The sequence below is a fragment of the Loxodonta africana genome, chromosome 7, assembly GCF_030014295.1.
Source record: "Loxodonta africana isolate mLoxAfr1 chromosome 7, mLoxAfr1.hap2, whole genome shotgun sequence".
In the NCBI taxonomy this organism is placed as follows: Eukaryota; Metazoa; Chordata; class Mammalia; order Proboscidea; family Elephantidae; genus Loxodonta; species Loxodonta africana.
In genome coordinates this window covers 45136794-45160740 of record NC_087348.1, presented here as the reverse complement: position 1 = coordinate 45160740, position 23947 = coordinate 45136794, and positions in this window count along the sequence as shown.

Here is a 23947-nt window from a genome sequence, read left to right as displayed (position 1 = left end):
TTCTTATGAAATTCCAATATCCGTGTTTATCCACTTCTCCACTCTGTATTTAGAAATGTATTTTCAGAGACCCTAGACATTTGTTCAAACACTTCAATATCCTCTAGATTCAATAAAGATACGACTGTAGGTTCCAGGAGTACTTTAAACAATTTGGACTTTGTAAACTGAGAAAGTTAAAAGTTGACCTGGACCAAAAATAACAGGGTTCATATCCAAAAAGCAAGCTATTTGGAAAAGGGCAACTATAAATTAGACTGACTAGCTAGACATTAAATATTTTGAAAGGAAGTTTTGGTCCCAATGTATTTTCCTAGTCACTAACACCTGCACAACAGAAAACCCACACCCTTGTACGTATACACACAAGTGTACACACACACACATCACTAAATGAGTTAATATTTGTAAAAGGCTTAAAATGATGTCTATCACCTAGTATGGACTGGATAATATATATCACTTAGTATATGCTTTATGAGTGATTGCTGAATAAATAAGTTTGCAAGAGAAAAGCATAGTTGGTATAAAAGATTCAAACCTCAAAGGCATTATAGGAGAGGACGATATTAATTTGCACTTCAAAGAGAACTGAAATTCAAATGCTTTCATAGTAAATCTTGTATACTGCTCTTTAGTCAAGTCCAGAGGAAATATGAATGTTGATATTTTGCTTTTCAGTAAACTGAAGAAAATATAGTTTAGTGAAATGATTAACAGAAAGATAAAGAGAACGATGATAATGAAGCAGGTGTTAGAATATTGTTTAAGAGACTAACAGTAGACTATTTCAGTACTCATTCAGTTACTTTGACAGGTTTAGAGAACATAAAAACTCTGACAAAGTTTGCCTGTACAAAATTACAGTCTCTGCGTTACAAAGATTATGAAGTTACACAATGATTTTGGTCACTGTACTCATAAAAACAAGAAAATTCAGCAGACATCTCTTCCTTTTGCTTTCCTGATATTTGTAACCGCCAAAATCAAGTCTGCCCATTGGGTCAATTCTGACTCACAACAGCTCTATAGGATACAGTAGAACTGCCCAATAGGGTTTCCAAGGCTGTAAATCTTTACAAACGCGGACTGCCACATATTCCTCCCACAGAGTGGCTAGTAGTTTCGAACTGCCAACTTTTCAATTAACAGTCAAGGGCTTAACCACTATACCACCAGTCACCTGTAATTTTCACTGCCAAAAGAAATAAAAACAAGGGACAAGTGAATTTATAACTAACTTACTGAGATCAATTATTTCAATTATATTTTCTCTGCACAATCAGGTAATTTGGAGAAAATAAAATGGTTACATACATATTTAAATAAATTCAACACCTTACTCACCACTAGTCTTTCCAAATAATGCTGCATAACTTAATTCAGGCTCTCCCCTGTGGGAAAGGTTCCAAAGGTGATTTATAAAATTTGTTAGATAGTTTCATCTTTAAAGCATGTGTTACTTTTAATTAATCGCATATTATTAGACACTAACTAAAAATATATGCAAACTTGACATAATCTGGTGATTCTGTGTGGCATTCATTTAACCATTAAATAATATCTAAGCCATTTAAGCAAATCATTTTAAACTTAAAAGTTGACAAAAATTACATCTTGGTGCTGTCTTCAAAACCTGTAAAAAACACTTTTGTTAAAAACAAACAAAAACAACAACAGTAACAAAAAGCCCACTAATAATTGCCATAGGCAAGATCCATTGATAAACCCTAAAAGTCGTGGAAGAAAATGAAAGAGAAACAGGGTATTCATATAGCCTCAATTTCCTCCAAAATTCACTAACACTGTGATAGTTTTAACAACTGACTGCAAAATTTTTGGTACTCACTTCCCTTGGAAATGGAGCTTAATGCCCATCCCCTTGAGTAGAGAAGGTTAGGGACTCTAACAAACAGTATAGAAAGGGACAGAAAATACTTTTACATAGGGAAATCAGTAGTGCTTTTACATGGGGAAATCAGGTAGAAGTCATCTAACCCAAGTGATCAAGTTGAACATTATTGGTAATAAGCCATGTTGGTGTCATATGCCCCTTGATATAATGAAACAAGAAGGACATATCACCTCCATGGTACACTTGCCCCAAATCCCAAACCTCTGTCTAATGAGGAAACATCAAACAAACCTTGAGAAACATTTTACCACATACCCAACCACTACTCTACAAAGTGTCAATGTCACGAAAGACAAGAGTGAGAGAGTACCTGTCACAGGTTAGAGGAGACTAAGGAGACATGATGACTAAATGCAATGTGGTATCCCAGACGAGATCCTGAAACAAGTAAAAGTACATTTGTGGAAAAACTGGGAAAGTTGGAATAAACTTTGTAATTTAGTTAATAGTAATGTGCCAATATTAATTTCTTAGTTTTGATAAATGCACAATGGTTATGTAACAAGTTAACATTGAGAAAGCTGGGTATAGAGTAATGGGGAAGCGGAGCTCAATGTCTTCAAAATTTCTACAAATATAAAGTTATTTTCAAATAAAAAGAGAAAAAAAAACTTTAAAAACACTCATCTCTCCAAAATTTTCAAAAGTGGAATTTTTATTTCTTTCCAATGAAAGTGAAGACATAACCCCATGAAACTTTATGACCTTACTGCCTATTTTGAACATTTTTTCATTTTCTGTTTACCCAACATCCATTCCAAACTCTGTTTTGTTATTGTTTGTTTGTTTTTGGTAACCCTACCAGATTTCTCCCTGAGAAGTTACCCTTTCAGAGTTCTCCTCCTCAATCCATGTTGTTTGAGTAGAGTCGCCAGGTGGAACAAGAGCTTGGATTTAAGCAATTCAAGAATGTGAATTTCCATCACTCCACCAGAACCCATTAAAGGAAATGAGATTTTTAATGGGATTTCTGATAAGTAGGTGCTCTTTCGTACAGATGTGAATTTGAACAAGATGTGAGGAAATGCTATGGCCAAAATCCACCAACTGGAGTAGAGAGACAAAGAAAGAGGTAGTGATATCATTTGTATGTCTGATCAAACTGTGCCTTAATCAAAACCAAACCATGACGTTAATTCTGATGCACAGCGACTCTGTAGGACAGAGTAGAACTGCCCCTTAGAGTTCCCAAGGCTGTAATCTTTATGGAAGCCAACTGCCACATCTTTCTCTTGTGGAGTGGCTGTTGAGTTCTAACCTACCTTAGACCTTTCAGTTAGCAGCCAAGTGCTTAACCACTGCACCAACAGGACTCCTTTTGCTCCAACTATACCTTATGCTGACCCTATACCTGGACTTATCAGTTATATGAGCCAATTAAATCACTTTTTTTGCTTAAGGCATACTGTATCTGGTTTTCTGAACCAGGTAACCAATGAATACTAACTAATGCATCTCGAGAATTTTTATTTGATAGAAAAGGGAGCAATATAATGTATTCATAGTATTTGGACCTTGAGTCAGGCAGACTTGATTTGTTACATGGCATTAATTTTTGTCATTATTATTACCACCTTACTATTATTGGAAATGCGTGGTCATACTACACTCTAACTATATGCCCTGGGAAACAATGTTCTTTTGTTGGTACAGTTTTCTCACCTGTCATATGGGTATTAACAGAGCACTAACCTTGGAGAAGTCTTCTGAGTAGTACTCAAGATTGTATAAACACATATAAATGGCTCAATATATTGACTTTCAAAAATAGTAAGTAATCAATAAATGGCATTTCCTATTCTTTTTTTTAATAGAAAGATAAGACAATTTATCTTCTTCCTGCCATATTTGCTTGCAGTTTTTACCCTCCAAAATGCCAGTATTTTGAAGGTTAATCAACTCTCAAGGAAGTGGATATAAAAGAAAGGATTGTACCAAATAATCATATATAAGAGAAATTTCTCCCATCTCCAAAAGCAGCTGCAGGAGATCATCGTGCTTTGTTTTTGAAATCATTCAATGTGTGTGTGTGTGTGTGTGTGTATGTATGCATTCTCCAATATGGTAGCCACTAGCCACATGTGGTTATTTACATTTAAATCAAACTGGTTGAAATTAAATAACAAAAAATTTCATTGTGCTGGTCACATTAGCCACATTTCAGATTCTCAGCTGCTACATGTGACTAGTGGCTGCTGCATTTGATGATAGCATATTTAAAACATTCCATCATCACAGAAGAGTCTATTGGAAAGTGCTGTGCTAGAGTTTAAAAAAGGGGGGGGGTAAGCAAATTATCTCCCAAGGTAAAGTTTAATTTAGTTATAAGAAAAGGCTGCATAATGACTGCTAATATAACGCGTCCTCTGTAGGGAATTCTCTAAGGCTAATCTCCTTGAAATTTTCCCCATAATGTCCAGAGTTGTGATTTACTGCTCTGCAGAGAACATATATAATCATGAAATTTTACACGCAGTGATTCCACCTTCTGACAAAATCTTAGCTCTGAATGTCATACTCTGTCCACTAAAGGTCAATACGTCTGCCTTAGCCACCTGAAAAGTAATATGCATCAGATAATAATTAAATTTTCATAGGTGTCTGATAACTACAACTACTTTCCTTCATGTTTCCCTGCTCAAATTCACTTTTCACAGCCCTGGCAGAGTTATCTTTCTAAAAACACTTTTGATGACATCAGTCCTCTGCTTAAAAACCTTAAATAATTCTCACTTCTTAGGAAGTCCAGGTACCTTAGCAGAATTTACAAAGCCCTTCTCAATGTTCGCCTAAATCAGTTTTTTAACCCATTTGTCACCGCCTTCCTCTCTTCCCTCTAGCAGCAGAAGCATTCTTCGCTATGCATTTCATTTATTTTTATTTTTTGGATCCCTAATCTATAGGCTGGCTATGAGTCAGAATCGTCCTGAAGTCAATGGGTTTAATCTTTGGAAGAAGTATAGCCAGAATGCTCCTTAGAAGCAAGGATGGGGAGACTTTATCTCTTGTACTTTGTGCATGTTATCAGGAGGGACCAGTCTTTGGAGAAGGACATCATGCTTGATAAAACAGAGGTTCAGTGAAAAGGAGGAAGTCCCTCAACAAGATGGATTGACACAGTGGCTGCAACAATGGGCTCAAACATAGCAACAACTGTGAGAATGGAGCAGGACGGGACAGTGTTTCATTTTGTTTTCCATAGGGTTACTACAAGTTGGAACTGACTGGGCAGCACTTAACAACAACAATTTTTGCCTGAAATGTTGTTTCTTCTTTCCTTTGCTTAGGGTTGCCTTTCATTTTTTCATACAGCTCAAAGCCCCGGTTACCCTTTTATCCCTAGCATCTGTTAATCACTTCACTATTGTGATGCCTAGATTTAGTACATATTTCCATAAGAATATTATTCTACTCTACTGTATTTCTGTGTTCTCCTGTCTTCTTCACTTGATTTTGAACCCTCAGAAGACAAAACCCAGTGCCCTCGAGTCGATTCCGACTCATATTGACCTATAAGATGGAGTATCATGTATAAGTCCAGTATCACCCTCACCTACTATATATCCAGCATATAGTAAATATTTATTAACTAAATACTTTTAAATGATAGAACTATTAATTTGTGTAAATTTGATTCAATTTTAGAAATGGAAAAGATGATTTAGTTTAACCTGATTATTTTACAGATGAAGAAATTGACTCTGGGAGACTTAAGTTTTCCTCACGGCCACATTACTAACTGTTAAGAGACAGAGTAGCTAAGGGAAATCAGATAAGGTTAACAGTGTTTAAGTTGCTAATGACCATAGATAATGTCTAACCAGCTCCAGCTAAAGAAATCAAATAGACAAAAGGAATAATTTCTCCTAACTTATCAAAGGAAATAAAAAGAAAGAAAAAAAAAGTTTGATTTTCATGCAAGAACCCAGGATTTTGCGGCCTGAAAGAGAAAATCCTGTTGCAGTTCATTTGTTTTCAATTGTCTCTATAAAGAAGTTGGTGATGGTGGAAAAGGTAAACTGCTAGAAAAATAGATTAATTCAGAAATGGTAAATAATTAGTATCTAGCTATGTATGTATTTTTCAAATCATTCCATTATGAAGCTCTTTTCAAGGTTTTTTTTTTTTAATGGAACTAAAAATCTTGTCAGCTTTCAAATGTACCACATATCAAAACAAAGAGTTATAAAAGGATTAGAAAAACGGCAAAGATGAAATCAGTCCATCATTCTTTACCAAAAGCTGTGAGAAGCAAAGTACATATTGAAAATGATAGTTATGATAATTTTGATTCAGTGGCATATTATAAGGGCTAACCATGAAAATATTAATCTGAAGAATACTTAGAGTTCATTTGAGCCAATTTCTTTGCTTTTCAGATGAGAATAGTGGGATTAAGAAAAGTTAACCAGTTGAGGCATTTCAGGAATGTTGATTTCCATCTGATATTTTTATTATTGTAGTCATTTACTAACTGATGGTTTATCAAAGGAGAAAATTTAGTAGCATGTTACCCACATCATGAGAGAACTCCAAAATAATTGGGATCCTTTGGAAAATTAGTTTCCATAGTGCGATGGTTAATTTAATGTAACGACTTGGCTAGGCTATGGAGCCCAGTTGTTTAGTCTAGATGCTGTTACAAAGTAGTTAAAAAAAAAAAAAAGTTAGACGTGACTAAATCAGTTAGCCTTAAGTAAAGCAGGTTACGTTCCATGGTGTGGGTGAGCCTCACCTAATCAGTTGAAGGCCTTAAGAGTAAAAAGGGGGTTTTCCCCAGGATGTATTCAGCCTCCAGGCTATAAATAGACACTTTTGTCAGAATTTGTTGAATCTTCACTCTTCCTGTTCCCTGACCTATAAATTTTTACACACCAGACTGCAGAAATCTCCAGTTTGTCACCTGACATGGATTTTGGGATGCAAGCTTGCAGGAGTCTCCCATTTGTCCCCTGAAATACTGATTTTGAACTTTCCATACCCCACAATAAACCAAAAAAAAAAAAAAAAAAAACCCAAACCCGTTGCCACTGAGTCAATTCCAACTTATATCAACCTTATACCCCACAATAGCATGAGCTGATTCCTTAAAATACCTATCTACCTACTTATCTACCTACCTACTTACCCACTCACCCACCCATCTATCTATCTTTCTAATCTATCTATCTATCTATCTATCTATCTATCTATCTATCTATCTATCTATCTATCTATCTATCTATCTATCTATCTATCTATCTATCTATCTATCTATCTATCTATCATCTATCTATCTATCTATCTATCTATCATCTATCTATCTATCTATCTATCTATTATCTATTATCTATCTATCTATCTATCTATCTATCATCTATCTATCTATCTATCATCTATCTATCATCTATCTATCTATCTATCATCTGTCTATCTATCATCTATCTATCATCTATCTATCTATCCATCCATCTATCTATCTATCTATCTATCTATCTATCTATCTATCTATCTATCATCTATCTATCTATCTATCATCTATCTACCTATCTATCTACCTAATCTAATCTGTCTGTCCATCCATCCATCTGTCCATCATTCATCCATTCACCCAGGCTCCCACCCATCTATCTGTCTGCCTATCACCTATCTCATTGGTTCTGTTTCCTTAAAAAAACCCTACAATAAGTATTTTCTTAAACTATTGTTCATTTTGGAAAATTTTTCTGTAACTAAGCCAACTACAGATTCTTAAGGGCAAAAGTACAGAACAAAATAATCTTCATCCGGATTTATAAAAGAATGCTAAAATTTTTGAACAATATAAATAATTAATCACTAAAAGTAATTATTTTATGTAAAGAGAAAAAAAAAAGACTGTCATAGGGGGAATGTTAGCATGCCCACAGCCCACCTATAAATGTTATATCTTATACCATACATTAAGAATCAGTGTTAAACTATTTTCTTCTTAACAGTAAATAAGCAATACGGCCTTTAATGTTTTTAGAATGACCTTTAATATTTTTAGAATGACACATTATTTCTATGCTTATCATCTTTTTACAATTGGAGAAAGGCATTAATTCATACTTAAATGAGTGGCTATTTTTGATTTGCCTGACTATAGTAAGGAAACCCTGGTGGCATAGTGGTTACGTGCTACAGCTGCTAACCAAGAGGTCGGCAGTTCGAATCCACCAGAAGCTCCTTGGAAACCCTATGGGACAGTTCTACTCTGTCCTGTAGAGTCCCTATGAGTTGGAATCGACTTGATGACAATGGGTGTGTTTTTTTGGTTTTGGAGTACAGTGAAAGAAATTGAGCTTTTTTCACATCAGGATGTTTCTGATCGTGATTTTGGATTTTAATCTCCTTAAGAATGAATGAATTTACTCAAAATACACATTTATGGTACAATTTATATGTAGACAGTACAGAGTAATAGAAAAACCATGAGACAAGTCATCTAAGAATCTGAGTTTTACAGCTTGTTCTTCAATTCATAGCTCTGTAACCGTCAGAGAGTTATATTAAATTTTCTTAACTTTAGTTGTTTCTCTTGAAATAACTTTTTCATAAGATGGTAGTGAGATATAAATTATATGATGGGTATATATTTGCTCAGTAATGGTAATATTCTTATTTGTCACTGGATTTAAAATATGAATAAGAAGACATTCTGTGTCCTCAAAAACTCAGTCACTAGCAATGAGACTAAAATAATGTAAATCAGAGTTCAATATTAATTCAGTGCCAACACAAGAGGTGAGCCAATTTTAAAATTATCACTGTGAAAGTTAACTTTTTCTTTCCTTAGAGATTTTCCAGCTTGGTATCTTATCAGCCTAACCATCTAGTTACAAACCTCCAAACTGTGTCTTCAGCTGGTATTCATTTCAAAACCAAAAAGCTTTTATTTGCATTAGTATTTCTGGAATACACAGATAAATAAAATTATCATGAAAGAAATAGCATATTACAAAATTTAGAAAGGAACCAACTGAGGCTTTCATTACTCCCTGGATGAGAAAATAAAGTTCAAAAATAAAGAAATGTTACTAAATATTATTATAAGAATATTTAGGTTTTTTTTTTTTAGTTCTGGGTAAGCTAAATATTAATTTAAAATTATATATTTGTTTTTCATGAGTCACATAATTTATTTCCACAGCTGAGCTCTAACAATGAGATGAGAATAAATAAAACGAAAAATAGAAGGTCTCCTTTGTGGCCATGATGCCTGAATTAACACTTCTAATTCATTAGAAACCTCTTTTCTAAATATTAATAAAATAAAACCAAATGATTGAGAATTATTTTGCTTGTGTTTTAACTCAAATATAAACCACATGCTTAAGGAAGAATTAGAACCCATTTTTTATACTAAGCAACATTTTGAGGAAAACCAAGATCTTTCCAAAATATCCTTAAGTTGACCTTGAATAAGAAATGATTACAAATAAAATAGAACAATCCTTTATAAATTTAGTTACAAATTGGTATAGCAATCACATTAGGAATCGGCAGAGTGTCTCAAATCCCTTCCAAATCCTACTTAGTTTTCATATATTTGGATTTTCAAGGTAAAAATCAAACCGAAGACAGGGATGAAATCTAGTCTTTTTGGGATCTGAAACCCATGTGTAATATTGTCATTGTTGTTGTTAGATGCCATAGTGTCAGTTCAGACTCATAGGAACCCTATGTACAACCAAACAAAACACTGCCTGGTCCTGCTCCATTCTCACAATGGAGCCTATTATTGCAGCCACTGTGTCAATCCATCTCCTTGAGGGTCTTCCTCTTTTTCGCTGATCCTCTTCTTTACAAAGCATGATGTCCTTTTCCAGGGATTTGTCCCTTCTTATAACATGTCCAAAGTACACGAGACAAAGTCTCGCCACCCTTGCCTCTAAGGAGCATTAGGGTTGTACTTCTTCCAAGACAGATTTGTTTGTTCTTCTGGCAGTCCATGGTATATAAATATCCTTCACCAACACCAGAACTCAAAGGCATCAATTCTTCTTCAGTCTTCCTTATTCATTGTCCAGCTTTCACATACATATGAGGCTACTGAAAACACCATGGCTTGGGTCAGGTACACCTTAGTCCTTAAAGAAACATCTTTGTTTTTTAACACTTTAAAGAGGTCTTTTGCAGCAGATTTGCCCAATGCAATGCATTGTTTGATTTCTATATTACAAGATGCCAAACTATTCTGGGGCTTTTAGTTGAAATGACCAGTAACACGTCTACCATATTATCATCTCCACTTCCTAATCTTCATTATAAAAACTTGTTCCCGTCAAGTCAATTCCAACTCATAGTGACCCTACAGGGCAGAGTAGAACTGCCCCATAGGGTTTCCAAGGAGCGCCTGGTGGATTCAAATTGCAGACCTCTTGGTTAGCAGCCGTAACTATTAACTACTATGCCACCAGGGTTTCCAATCCTCATTATAGGAAAGAATATTTGTTTCATACTTTCCAATGTTGTTTCAGTGGTCGTGTACTAGATTCCAACTCATGAAGACCCCACGTGTGTCAGGATTTTCAATTGCTATTTTTTTGGAAGTAGTTTACCAGCCCTTTATTCCAAGGCACTTCTGGATGTACTCAAACCACCAAACTTTCTGTTAGCAGCCAAATGTATTAATCATTTGCACCACCCAGGGACTCCGATAATGTTGTAGGCACCATCTATTTCTGTTTGTAACCACGTTATAAGATGAGTACTACTCTGAACCCTCTTTTAAAAAGTAAGTGCATGTAACTTTCACAAGAGCATATAGTTAGGAAGTGGGTTTAGAATTTGAACCCAAGCAATGTAGTTGAGATATCTGCATTCTGCTCTTTACCACTTGATGACTGCTACTAATCTTAATTTAGGATGAATTTCTTGACCTCTCTACGCTTCAGTTGCCACATCTTTAAAAAATGGGAGATTAATAGTACTGACTAAATGGGATTGTGCCTGGGAAATGGTAACACTCTACTGTATAGATATTAGTTATAATTACCATGCTCTGCATAACAATAAAACTCATGTGCTTAACAACTCCATTATTTGGCTTTTTTTGTTTTAATTTTTACTGTGCTTTAAGTGAAAGTTTACAAAACAAGTCAGTCTCTCACACAAAAACTTATATGCACCTTGCTGCATCCTCCCAATTGCTATCCTCCAATAAGACAGCCCTCTCCATCCCTCCACTCTCTCTTTTCATGTCCATTCTGCCAGCTTCTAACCTCTTGTACCCTCTCATCTTCCCTACAGACAGGAGATGCCAACATAGCCTCAAGTGCCATTATCTGGCTTTTTAAAGCTTCTTCTAGTCCTACATTAAATGTGTGTGTGTGTATGTGTTGGGAAATTTGGGAACAATTTTATCAAGTGCCTAATTCTGTAGGGTGGCTAAGACCATACATGCAGGCATTTGAATAGAATATATAACTGATTATGCTACCATTAACTAGCTTGTTAACAACTCTGAGGCAATAGAGGGTCGATGAAGAGGCTGGTAATGAGGACTTCTATAAGAGGGTTTTCTGTGAGCTAAGCTTAAGTCCATTGGAATTTAAGGGATGCAGGTATTTGTGTCTGACATTTGCTGGGAGAAATATAAAAGTGAGAGGTTGGCTAGAGCTCTCAGAGACAAAAGAGAAATAGAAAGCACAGAACAAAAGTGAGAATGAGAGAGAAAGAGATGTTGGAAGGCCAAGCTACATTTTCAAAGAAGAAAGGAGTGTGATTTTTATAGTCAGACCCGTATTTGAAAGGGGTTATCCTGGATCATCTTAAAAAGAAATTTGTCCAAAATGACCATTTGCTTCGGCGTGCTAGAAATTGGCTGTCTGGGGAAAAGATAAAAAAATAAAAAGAAGCACTGATTTGTGGCATTTATCAATTTTTGTTGTGTAAATACTCTCACCATAGCCAATTTCAAGGTACCGACATGACATGAGAGAACACATCATAGGGAAAGGATGTGCACCATTGACTCACACTAGCCAGTATAAGCCAGTCCCAGCACATCCAGGGACAGATCACCCAATAAGCAAAGTAAGCACCTGCTTAGGGCATCAACAAAATAGGAACACCACTAGTTTAAAGCAAAGAGCAACAGATGCCAAGCAGACAGGACACAAGAAAAAGCAAGGACCACAGAGAAAGGGAACTGGCAGGACACTAAATGAAATTGATCTCAGCTCCAGAGTGTGAGAATGTGCTGCGTGGAACTAAAGTTCACACAGGGACATTAGGGTGCCCACATGCAAGGTTGTTTGAGCTATGAGGCCCCTAACACTTCAACGTCTTCATTGACATCTGTCTTCTGAGGTTCCTTCACTTGTAATTGAAATGCCTTGTCTTGGGGGATTTCTTAGGAGTATACTATTTCTTTCTAATAAACAAGAGGTAGGGGAGCTGTTCAGTCTAACTCTCACTACGTTAAACCCAATATGCAACTGGATTCGACATGAGCTGTTACTGAGCAAGGACAGATTATCTTCGTACATGACAGGTTTCTGGTCCATTTTGAGAGAACTGTCTAGTACATCCATGTCTGGTGATCCAGCAACTTCAGTCAGGAAAGCCATACAAGGGTATGCTCTTACGCAGATCCTAGTAAACAACCAATGGGAACTCCAAACCCAGATGATGCTCATAAGCAAGGAACTTGGATAAGTTGACTATTGTAATGAACTAAATCAAATTACTCTTTAACTGTATAGCATTTATATACAGAGTTATATCTTATGTTTTGTAAACAATTTTAAAATACATTTGGCATGCACACAGACACAATCTAGCATATATTTAATGTAATAGTAACATGAGTAATAATTTAATACTAACATAGAAAAGACATACCAAAAATACTGGAAATTTTCTTTGATGTAGAATATTCTTTTCCTAGAAAATGTGGTAGATGGTAAAAATCTTAGTACCTGAAATCCATTAAAAATTTTATAATCCAGTTCATCTCAAACGTCTAAAATGGCATATACCACTTTTGGATTCAATTGATAATATTATAGTCATATTTAAAAAGATGTTACTTCGTGGTTAACTAAGACACACAGACACACACAGACACACGTTGTTGTTTTTAGGTGCCCTGAAGTCAGTTCTGACCCACAGGGACCCTATGCACAATAGAATGAAACACTGCCCAGTCCTGTGCCATCCTCACAATCGTTGTTATGCTTGAGCCTAGTGTTGCAGCCACTATGTCAATCCATCTTGTTGAGGGTCTTCTTCTTTTTTGCTGACCCTTTACTTTACCATGATGTCCTTCTCCAGGAACTGATCCCTCCTGATAATATGTCTAAAAGACATGAAAGGGAGTCTTGCCATCCTTGGTTCCAAGGAGCATTTTGACTGTACTTCTTCCAAGACAAATTTATTCGTTCTTCTGGGAGTCCATGCTGTATTCAGTATTCTTTGTTAGCACCGTAATTCAAAGACATCAGTCCTTCAGTCTTCCTTATTCATTGTCCAGCTTTCACTTGCATATATATTGAAACTCTTTATCTTCGTGGACAAGGAGTACGCATGTGTGTATACACAGATAAGGAATATGTATACACACATCCACACACACACATATATATATATAATTCATGTATCCCATTTGAATGTGTGAGTAAGCAGAGCAGTGGGCACCACAGATTATCAGTGTTTTGGGCCCTCACATGCCTTAATCCAGCCCTGAGCACATCACCGAAAGAGCTAACCACAGCAAATGTGAAGAAAATATTCATTTCCTAGTTCATCTCAGTCTGGAATCTCTGGTGAAACCAAGCTCCACTGACAGACTGGTGCTGGCTGTGCATGAGGTCCATTGGCCAGGAACTAAACCCAGTTCTCCTCCATGGAAGGTGAGAACTCTATCACAGACTAAACCACCTCCACCTTCTCTGCCGTATCTAAATAGCAGCAAAACTAGATTATAGCTGTAGTAGTCAAGGAATTCCCTTCCTTCCCCTCTTCCTGTTTTCTTTAGTTTGCACCCTGATGGGCCATAAACAGCAACTGGAGAGAGGTCAAAGAGTCAGCGAGAAAGTGAAAACTAACCATTCTTGCTTTTCCATTGGTTATTTCCCATGCCAAATTAGGAACAGTGGGAGGAATAATAATAAAACTTTATATTAGAAGTTCAAGTTTCATTTTATTTTTTTTTAGACTTTTTACTTTCTGAACGACTAAGAAGTGACAACAAAAGCAGTGAGAGCAACTTAGAATTTCATCTAGAGAATTTATAAGAAAAAATAAGCTTTGTTTTTTATTGCATCTGCCGAGTCAGTTACATCTTCATAGAATCTGCTGCGATTGATCAATGCCACATGAGGTTAAAATGAGAGTTCCGGATTGTTTCTGCTCCCACTTGTAGATAATCTAACTCCTTTTAATAATGAAGAAATACAGATAGGTAGACAAATTGTGGCTATGTTTTTCGTAAATGTGTCAAAATGCAGAGATCTCATTATGAGAGAGTGAAAGCATCTCAATGACCGAGTGTAATTACATTTGTTCATCCATTGACCTGGGACATTTATTTCTGGTCTGTATATCTCAGTCTCAGTTTTTATGAAGAATAATGGGTACCTGTTTAGCATGAAGAAACCCTGGTAGCATAGTGGTTAAGAGCTATAGCTGCTAACCAAAAGGTTGGCAGTTCAAATCCACCAGGCGCTCCTTGGAAACCCTCTGGGGCAGTTCTACCCTGTCCTATAGGGTCGCTATGAGTCGGAATCGACTCAAAGGCAGTAGGCTGGGGTTATAGGGTTTAACATAAAATATCTTCTAATAGAGTTGCAAAGATTCTATTGGATGTTACTATATTCAACAAAGGGAGGAAGGAGTTTGACTGGATAACAAGAATATCCTTTTGAAACTTTGGGATTTTAGACAGAAAATCACACACATGAAATTCTTCAGTACAGCCATTATGTCTCCAAATTTGACCAAAGTTTAAAAGCCCAGCTCTATTCCCAGCCCCCCCACCTAGCTGCCACATATTTAGGCAGCTTTCATAACAATTCAAAGCCCTGATGATACAGTGGTTAAGAGCTACAGTGAGCTACAGCTGCTATCAAAAAGTCAGCAGTTTGAATCTACCAGCTACTCCTTGGAAACCCTAGGAGGCAGCTCTACTCTGTCCTACAAGATCTCTATGAATCAGAACCAACTCGACAGCAGTGATTCTTTTTTCTTCTCAATAATACTGTGTTTTCAATACAAAATAAAGTTTCAAAGAATTCCAATTTGCACATCAGCGCACCAAAAGTTCCCTTTAGCAAATGTTGCTTAAGGCAACTCCACATGTTCACAGTAGAACTGCTCCACAGGGTTTTCAAGACTGTGACATTTTGGGATCAGGTTGCCAGACGTATCTTCCAAGGTGCTGCTGGATGGGTTCGAACTGCCAACCATTCTGCCAATAGTCCAGCGCTTAACCATTTGCACCACCCAGGGACTCTATTGGAATCAACTTGAGGGCAACTAACAACACAAATATTGGTATAAACCATTTGGTCATATTTAGACTTGTCACTAGAACCAAAACCAAACTGGTTGTGGGTTTAATTCCCTAATCAGCTAGATACATGTCAACATTCAGATACAATTAGGAAGTTTATATTCTTAGTTTTCTGGCAATTGACTTGCAGCATTTCATATTTAATGTTATATAGTTGGGAAGAGAGTAAAAAGCATGTATAAAAATGGTTATTTCTGAGTCATAAAAAAGTAACAACTGTTTGAAAGAGTTAAAGGCAATACGTTATTTTTTGTCTCTACAATATCACCCATCAATCACTGAAATGCTTGTTTTTAAAAATTGATTATCAGAATTGACCTGCTGTTTTGACGTTATAAAAAGTCAATCTATGTTACTCTGAGGGAGACTGTTTCCTACTAAGGGCCATTGATCCGCAAAAAATAAGTCCGCCAAGAGCCACACAAGCATAAAACAGCTTATGTAGTTAGATTTTTTTTTTTTTTTTTTGGTAAGGGTGTCATAAAAATCCATTTATCTTCTTCTAAATTAAAAAAGTAAACTGTTATTTATAGATAGAACATACGTAATCCCTAAGATATTCTATTTTAATATTATGACAGTGAAAAGGAAGCTAGAAAAGAGAAAATGTTGGAGACAGAAAATAAAAATAAATTGCTGTCCATGCCAGAGAATCCTCCTGTATTCAGGAAGGATGAGAGGTTCATGTGTCCATCCATACATAAAGACGAAAGGAGAAAAGAGGAATGGAGTTATTAAGAAAGAGGCACAGAACACCAACAGATGCTTGTACACCAATGTTCATTGTAGCACTGTATTTACAATAGCCAAAATGTAGGAATAGACCTAAATTTCCATCAACAGATGGAATGGATAAACAAAATGTGATACACACATACAAGGAAATATTTATGACCCAACCATAAAGAGAAACAAAGTCTTGATATATACTATGACATGGATGAACCTTGAAAACATTATGCTGATTGAAATAGTTCAGTCACACACAAAAAAATAGTCTATGATTCCACTTACATGAAATGTCGAGTAGGCAAGTGTGTAGAGAGCAAAATTTACAGCTGTTATCAGAGGTGGGTGGGAGGAAAGGGGATAGGGAGACTCATCTTTTAGGGAACACTGAACTCCTGTTAAGGGAGATGGAAAAATTGGAAATTAATAGTGGTCATAGTTGAGCAACATGATGAACGTAATTAATGGCACTGAATTGTACAGGTAAAAAGTTTTGAAATGGCAAATGTTTTGTTGCAAATACATTGAAACAATTTTTTAAAGACACAGATGTAGGGTGTGTGTGTGTTGTTGTTGTCTTCCAGTCAGTCCCGATTCATACCAACCCTATGTACAACAGTATGAAACACTGCCTGGTCCTGTGACATCCCCACAATCATTGTTACGTTTGAGTCCATTGTTGCAGCCACTATGTCAACCCATCTGATTGAGCGCCTTCCTGTTTTTCACTGAACTTGTACTTTACCAAGCATGATGTCCTTCTCCAGGGACTGGTTCCTCCTAATAAAATGTCCAAAGTATGTGATACAAAGTCTTTCTATCCTCGCCTCCAAGGAGCACTCTGGCTGTACTTCTTCCAAGACAGGCTTGTTTGTTCTTCTGGCAGTCCATGGTATATTGAATATTCTTCACCAACACCATAATTCAAAGGCATCAATTCTTCTTAGGTCTTCCTTATTCATTGTCCAGTTTTTTCACGCATATGAGGTGATTGAAACTACATGACTTGTGTCAGGCACACCTAAGTCCCAAACTGACATCTTTGCTTTTTAACACTTTAAAGATGTCTTTTCAGAAGATTTGCCCAGTGCAATATGTCATTTGATTTCTTGACTGCCCCTTCCATGGGCATTGACTGTGGATCCAAGTAAAATGAAATCCTTGACAGCTTTAATCTTTTCTCCATTTATCACAATGTTTCTTATTGACCAGTTGTGAGGATTTTTGTTTTCTTTATGTTGAGGTGTAATACCGAAAGCTGTAATCTTTGATCTTCGTCAGTAAGTGCTTAAAGCCCTCTTGGCTTCCAGCAAACAACGTTGTGTCAGCTGCATATTGCAGGTTGTTCATGAGTCTTCCTCCAATCCTGATGTCACATTCTTCCTCATATAGTCCAGCTTCTCAGATTATTTGCTCAACATACAGATTAAGTATGGTGAAAGATACAACCTTGACACACACTTTCTTTATTTTAAACCACACAGTATCCCCTTGTTCTGTTCGAATGACTGCCTCTTGGTCTATATACAGGTTCCCCAGGAGCACAATTAAGTGTTCTGGAATTCTTGTTCTTTCTAATGTTATTCATAATTTGTTGTGATCCACACAGTTGAATGCCTTTGCGTAGTCAATGAAACACAGGTAAACATCCTTCTAGTATTCTCTGCTTTCAGCCAATGTCCATCTACATGAACAATGATATCCCTAGAACTATGTCCGATTCTGAATATGGCTTGAATTTCTGGCAACTCCTTATGGATGTACTGCTTCCAGCAGTGTGTGTGTTACACACAAAAGAAAAAGTGAAGGAGAAATAGCAACATTATTTCATAGAATAACAGCTCCTTATTGTTAGTTCTTATTTGAAGGCATGTTTTATTTTCACTGTTACAGAAATGAAAAAGATTGCCTCTTTACCCAACCTATGTGTGGTGGACTACATGAGACTGAGTCCCAGGCTAGTATTCTCCAGTCACCATCCCTCACTTCACATATAAGCCAAATTTCAGCTCACTGATTGATTTGCTTCCTAATGCCTTTTAAAACCAATTCTGGAAATCAAAGGAAGACAAATAACATTTCGAACTAGGGAAACTTTCACAATTTTTTTTTTTTTTCCAGATAACTGGCTTGTCGAAATTACCGTGTTTGAGAAACTCTACCAATGTACACACTCATTAAATGGAGACGTTCTTTATGGATAGGTATTTGATGTTACAAGTATGCAACTCAGAGAGTTTGTTGCTTTGGAGACAAATTTGAGTTTGGATTTAGGAATGTATAGTTTAAAATTCAAGTATTGTCATTTACTTAAAATGTAACTTTAAGTAAATATCTTAAGTATTCTGAAGTATTGCTTCCTTTTCTTTAAAATGGAGATAATAATAAAATTTTCAGTGAGTCACTGTGAGGATTAGAGCTATATATGTATAATACTTGCAACAGGAAGTTGAACTATGAGAGGTAATGGTAAGACTTGCCATTATTACATTTTGCATATAAGACAGAAGGATTTTTATTTTAGATCTCATTTTGAAAATTATTACTAAGAGAGCTTTACTGTTTATATCTGCTTTAAATTCTGTGTTTATATTGTCTTTCTGTATGTGTGTGTGTGTAATTCCTGGTGAAAGACATTCTCAAAAATTTTGTAATTAATAGATCACTCTTGCCTCCTAAGCATTGTATGGATTTTCTGAGTGTCAGGCACTACTTTATAAAGTTATTATCAGTATCTGAGTAAAAAAGCATTGTCACAATCTCTAGCAATACAAAGTCCACAGATACTTTTATGTCAGTTCTTTTATAAATTCCTTACTGTCTTTTTCTATCTTGCACTAGTTATTTAAATATTCTTTTTTTAAGTAAGACCTACTTTCACAGTGGTTAACATAGGGCTCTCACAAAAGATTACCATGATAGGGTGGAAAAAAAAAGAAGAGGAAGAAAACAAAGACTTGAACTGAATTCCAGGTCCTACAGTAGCTGATGCCTTGGTACCATCGGGCAAGTCACTGAAACTTGCTAGGTCTCCATTTATTTTTCTCTCACCTGGATTTTTAAAAAAGAGACTTGCTTGCAACTGAACGCTGTCCATACTCTTTTACAGGCTTAACTTTCTCCTGTTTTGAGAAAAGAAATATCATTCTATTAGGACCCGATAGGTCCTAGGGTATCACTGCCGTTGTAGTGTTTGCATTACAAACACTTGTACTGAAAATGCCAGAACATTCAATTTAATTATACGTGTCTAAGAATCTTGGAATTCTGGTGTTGGTGAAGAATATTGAATACACTATGGACTGCTAAAAGAACAAACCAATCTGTCTTGCAAGAAGTACAACCAGAATGCTCCTTAGAAGCAAGATTGGCAAGTCTACTTCTCACATATTTTGGACACGTTATCAGAAGGGATCAGCCCCTGGAGAAGGACATTATGCTTGGTGAAATAGAGGGTCAGCGAAAAAGAGGAACACCGTCAACAAAAAGGATTGGTATGGTGGCTGCGACAATGGGCTCAAAGATGACAAATATTGTGGGGATGGGGCAAGACTGGACAGTGTTTTGTTCTGTTGTGCATAGGGTCGCCCTGAGTCAGAAGCAACTTGATAGCATGTAAAAACAGCGACAAGAAACTCAATGTGAATATTCACACAGATTTGGATATATACACACATTTACAAATAATCAACTCTTCAGGCTTCATAGCAAGAGTAATTGGTGAGGAGAGTAGACAGAAGCAAGTGTTTCTAAAACTTGAGATACCTTTTTTATTTAATTCTGTAATTCACTCAATGATGTTAATTTTTTTCTGTGGATATGCCTTCCTGAAATTTCCACTTAAGTTAGTATTAAATGTGCTTATTCCCACTGAAGATAGACCTGCTGATAGAAGAATTAACAATTTTCCATGTGTAATTGGGTATCGGCTCTGCATACATATGGCTAACATACAATTTATTGCATACAGAATTATCCACAGAGAAAACACCTCTTGTCCATTCATCTTAAGTATTTGGGCAATTTTGGCACTCTTTATTTGCAATAATAGGGATTTACACATCTCATTACAATAACATTATGAAACCATTGTAATATTCTTTTTCCCAGCCCCCAGCACCAAATTTCGATTCAATCTGTTTGTTCAAATAAAACAAGCTATAGATCATTGGAAGCAGATGGTGTGGTTTCTTGTTCTGAAACAAGAAAGAAAATTGCTGCGTTTCAGAAGGAATGTAATGTTTTTACATTACAAAAAACAAAGATACAAATGTTTCTTAGTGGAATGTACTATTCAATAAAAAGAAAATTCAGATACCAAGCATTGTAGCTTCTTTCCACTATACAGGGAAACTTACCAACAGCTCCAGAAATATCAAAATGTTCTTTCTCAATTTGGATGTTCAATTCTTACTTTTTTCTCTATTGTTGTTTACTAATCAAAATAGTATTTAGGGTATTTATCATCTCACTATTGTATGTCAGGAACAAAAACCAAAAAGCAACAACAGTGACAAAACTAATGCATTGCCGTCAAGTCAATTCTGACTCACAGCAACTCTAAAGGACAGGGAAGAACTGCCTCCATAGGGTTTCCAAGGAACAAATGGTGGATTGGAACTGCCGGCCTCTTGGTTAGCAGCCTGAGGTCTTAACCATTGCTCGATCAGAGTTCCTGTCAGGAACAAAGCTACTTGTAAATATACCAAGGTGATACAGGACTAATGTTAGTGTAGCTAAGAGCAAAAGCTTTAAAGTCAGAGAGACTGGGTTCAAATCTCAGCTCCGTCACCTGTCTGTGACTATGGATAAGGTATGACATTCAGCTCCTATGTCATCATCTATACCTGCAAAATCGTACTGTTGTAGGGAATTATCAACATCCAAATTCTAAAGAATCCTGTCCAATGTCTGGTACAAAGTGGATGTCTAATACATTTCTATTATTACTATGTCATTGTTGCTATTATTATTATCTCATTAGTATTATGAGTAAGAGGGCTGCAGATTTCTGAGCAGACATGTCAACAGACTCTTCCATGTCTGTAAGTAGAAGTTAAATAATTACCTTATAATAAGCAAGAAAATAAAGAGGAAATTAGGAAAAAGAAAGTAAAATATATTGAAAGTCAAGTATATGCTAATCACAGTACCTTAATAAGTAACATCTTCACATTGTTGTTGTTGTTGTTGTTAAGTGTCATCGAGTTAGTTCTGACTCATAGTGAACCTATGTACAACAGAATGAAACACTGCCCAGTCCTGTGCCAGCCTCACAATTGTTGCTATGTTTGAGCTCATTGTTGCAGCCACTGTGTCAATCCTTTTTGTCCAGGGTATTCTTCTTTTTCGCTGACACTCTACCTTACCAAGCATAATGTCCTTCTCCAGGGACTGGTCCCTCCTGATAACATGTCCAAAGTATCTGTGATGAAGTCTCACCATTCTTACTTCTAAGGAGCATTCTAGCTGTACTTCTTCCAAGGTAGATTTGTTCGTTCTTCTGGCAGTCCTTGATATACTCAAATCTTTTTCACCAACACTATAATTCAAAGTCATTAATTCTTCTTAGGTTTTTCTTATTCATTGTCCAGTTTTTGCATCCATATGAGGCTATCGAAAATGCCATGGCTTGGTTTAGGGACACCTTCGTCATTAAAGTGAAATCTTTGCTTTTTAACATTTTAAACAGGACTTTTGCAGCAGTTTTGCCCAATGCAATATGCTGTTTGATTTCTCGACTGCTGCTTCATATAGCAAGTATAAATCTATGTCTTCACTCTAAGGAACAAGTTATGTCACCTTCATTTCATTCTTCAAGTCAAATTAATCTTCAAGGCTCCACTCATTGTATTGGTAGAAAATTGAATCCTAATAATGATAAAGCACCCACATGCCTCATATCCTTATATAAGATCTCACACTCACATGGGATAGCGGATGCCTTGGTGCCCCATATCGCATGACCCCAGCTCACCTCTCATTTTAGCACAACTGTGGGGGACAGGTAAGTGAAGATTCAGAGTCACCTTATACTGACAGTTTCTAATGCATGACTTTCTTCTAGATCTCAGGAGTCAATTTGATGTGCTTTCCAACACTGCTCAGAGTATGGGGTTAACCTTTGTAGGGTTAACCCTCAACCAGTGGGGTATGAGAACCAATGAAGTGTCCAGAGAAGATTTCTGTGCACATGTCAGGAAATCCAACAAAGTTGAGCACCTTTGTCTATGGTTGCAACCTTGATAATGCACCCTTACATTATTCTTTTTCTGCACTGCCCCTATGAGGTAAACTTTGGATAATTTGAATTTCCTCATTGCTCCGTACATTTCACTAGACTTACCCTCCATCTGAAATACCCCCTATTGTGTTATCATTTTTGAGAAGTTTTATTCATTCTTTAAGATATAATGCAATCGTGTCCTCCTCTGGGAAGACTTCCCAAGTTCCTTAGGCAAATTTGATTGCTGTCTTTTAGTTTTTTTTTCTTTTCATTTCTACCTCTCCTGTGTTTATAAGAGTTCCTGGTGTATTGTAGGGGTTTTAGTCCTAAAAGAACAATTTATTGACTCATCCCTTCTCATTTCTGAAATTGCATTTTAAACAATTGCTAAAAATGAAAGAAAGAGTGCAGTTTAGCTATAGATCTTTTCTATAATAACAGATAATATATAGATGAAGCAACAAGTCAAAGGATAGAATAGTTTATCATTTTTGTCTGTGTATTCCAATTTTGATGTGTTTTAACTCATATATGTGACAAATATGTTTCACTAAGAAGTCACAGATACTCATCCAACCATAGACATACATGATCCAGAGCTGTAAAAACAGAAAAACAGAATTATATTAAAAACAGCTTTTTTTTTTTTTTTTTTTAAATTCCTTGGGAAATAAGTGACCATGCTTTATGGGAATATTGTTTTTCAAGCCACTTGTACTATTTAGCCAAATAATCAGTAGCACATCACAAGATTTTATGGTGATTCACAATAAAATGGCAATGCCTTCTATAAAAAGTATCCATAGCCTTTGATTGCTATAGTAGTCTTTCCCTCAATGGAAGATGATTTTATGATACATGAACCTTTTCTATTTAAACTTAGCCGCTATTCGAAATCAATGTTTGTGTGACAAGATCCTACTGTCTTGCCAAGACATTTTCAAAGACTTTTTACATCAGTGTATCTCCCTCTTTTTTTTACTCCCACTACTAAATATATTTCTTTGACAATCATCTACTGAGATTAAATTCTCTAGACCAGTTTGCTTAGAAAGCAAAGGATGAATAGAAACAGTAACTTCATGCAGAGATTGCTTGCAGGCTCACTAACTGCATTTCTTATGCTATTTTCCCATGCAGGAGATATATTTGGATCATTGAAATATGAAAGTTCTGATATTTTTTAACTTTAGTATGGAAATTAATTTCTGACTCGGGGAAAGGCTGTCAACTTTTAATTTATTTGGCTTCTTCCATATACATTCCTGTGAACCCTTCATACTCCTGCTTAGTCTCTTGTGGAAATATATTATTTATATTGAACAAGGAGTTGACACTTTACTGTAACTCTTTTTCTAAATCACTTAATTTTAAAAGATAAGGTAGAGAAAAAAGACATGTTTACTTGAAAGATCAGCTTTCTGAGCTAAGCGCTTGCTTTTCTTCTGTGTATTCTGTCTTTGCTCCAGTCCCCGAAGCAAATAAGAAAAAATAAAATAACATACTATGAAAAAGATTTATTGCTCTACCTGACACATTTTCTGCTGTTTATACC